Genomic DNA, 2,076 nt, shown 5'->3' on the forward strand with positions numbered 1-2,076 from the left:
CGTGAGCTGGGTGGGCATTCTATGTTATGTGTTTCTATGTTGGTTTCATGTGTATGTTGCTGTATCTCGTGTCAGTGTTCGTGCCACACGGGACTGTTTTCGGTTTTGTCACGTTTGTTGTTTTTTGTATTTGTAAGTGTTCAGTTTCGTTTTGATTAAATCAATATGAGCACTAACCACTCTGCGTGTTGGTCCGATCCATGCTCCTCCTCGTCTGAGGAGGAGAACGACTATGACGACGGTTACAGAATCACCCACCAATCAAGGACCAAGCAGCTTGGGAAGAAGCAGCAGCAGCGATCGCAGGATTTCTGGAAATGGGAGCAAAGTCTGGACTACACTACGTGGGAGGAGATCGACAGGTGGGCGATTGACCCAGGGAGAATGCCGGAGCCCGCCTGGGATTCTCTGGCGCAGTGTGAGGAGGGATACCGGCGAATGGAAGCAGCACGACGACGCGGTAGGAGGCCTGTGAGTCAAGCCCAAAAAATTCTTGGGGGGGGGGGGGGGGGGGGGGGGGGGCTAAAGGGTAGTGTGGCGAAGTCAGGTAGGAGACCTGCGCGAACTTCCCGATCTTACCGCGGAGAGCGAAAGTACGGGCAGACACCGTGTTATGCGGTAAAGCGCACGGTGTCTCCTGTACGTGTGCATAGCCCGGTGCGGGTTATTCCACCTCCCCGCACTGGCAGGGCTAGATTGAGTATTGAGCCAGGTGCCATGAAGCCGGCTCAACGTGTCTGGTCTCCAGTGCGTCTCCTCGGGCCGGCATACATGGCACCAGCCTTACGCATGGTGTCCCCGGTTCGCCAACACAGCCCAGTGCGGGTTATTCCACCTCCCCGCACTGGTCGGGCTACGGGGAGCATTCAACCAGGTAAGGTTGGGCAGGCTCAGTGCTCAAGGGAGCCAGTACGCCTGCACGGTCCGGTATATCCGGCGCCACCTCCCCGCCCCAGCCCAGTACCACCAGTGCCTACACCACGCACCAGGCTTCCTGTGCGTCTCCAGAGCCCTGTTCCTCCTCCACGCACTAGCCCTATGGTGCGTGTCTCCAGCCCGGTACCACCAGTTCCGGCACCACGCACCAAGCCTCCTGTGCGTCTCCAGAGTCCTGTGCGTCCTGTTGCTGCTCCCCGCACTAGCCTTAAGGTGCGTGTCCTTAGCCCGGTACCTCCAGTTCCGGCACCACGCACCAGGCCTACAGTGCGCCTCAGCCGGCCAGAGTCTGCCGTCTGCCCAGCGGCGCCTGAACTGCCCGTCTGCCCAACGCCGTCTGAGCTGTCCGTCTGCCAAGCGCCGCCTGCGCTGCCCGTCTGTACTGAGCCTTCAAAGCCGCCCGTCTGTCCTGGTTTGAAGGAGCTGTTTAATCTCACTCAATGATATTAAAGGGATGACAGTCTTTGCGGGGCAGTAGAGTGGAAATGGTGATGTGGGAGTTGGGGGAACCACTCAGAGGCCCTCTCTGTTACTCTGTTGACCAGGCTGTGTAGAAGGAGGGGTGGCTTTAACCACCTCAAGCGCTGTGGTAAGGCTCTCTCTCAGCTACTGGAAAGAGTTCTTCAGCTGGGACCTGCACTGGTTGATCTGGTCCTGTAGAAGCTCTGTGTCTGGGCTGGAGGTGGTGTAGCTGAGGGGCTGCTCCTTTAGCTCAGTAACCCGTACCTCTAACTTTAAAACTTCTCTGCGCTACGGATCCCTTTAGCGGGATCATTTTCCTAAACAACCGCTGAATTGCAGGGCGCAAAATATTACTAAAAATATTTATAATCATGCAATCACAAGTGAAATATACCAAAACACAGCTTAGCTTGTGATCTTCAGTTGTACAATTTGGTTACCTATACATTTATTGCTAATTTAAATGTGTTAATCTCACTTTTAACAACCAGAAAGTTATAACATGTCAGGAGCTGTTCTTCTGCATGACTCTCTCTCTCTCTCTCTCTCTCTCTCTCTCTCTCTCTCGCTCTCTCTCTCTCTCTCTCTCTCTCTCTCTCTCTCTCTCTCTCTCTCTCTCTCTCTCTCTCTCTCTCTCTCTCTCACTCTCTCTCTCTCTCACTCTCTACCCATCTCACT

Source organism: Salvelinus namaycush, chromosome 23 (assembly GCF_016432855.1).
Source record: "Salvelinus namaycush isolate Seneca chromosome 23, SaNama_1.0, whole genome shotgun sequence".
In the NCBI taxonomy this organism is placed as follows: domain Eukaryota; kingdom Metazoa; phylum Chordata; class Actinopteri; order Salmoniformes; family Salmonidae; genus Salvelinus; species Salvelinus namaycush.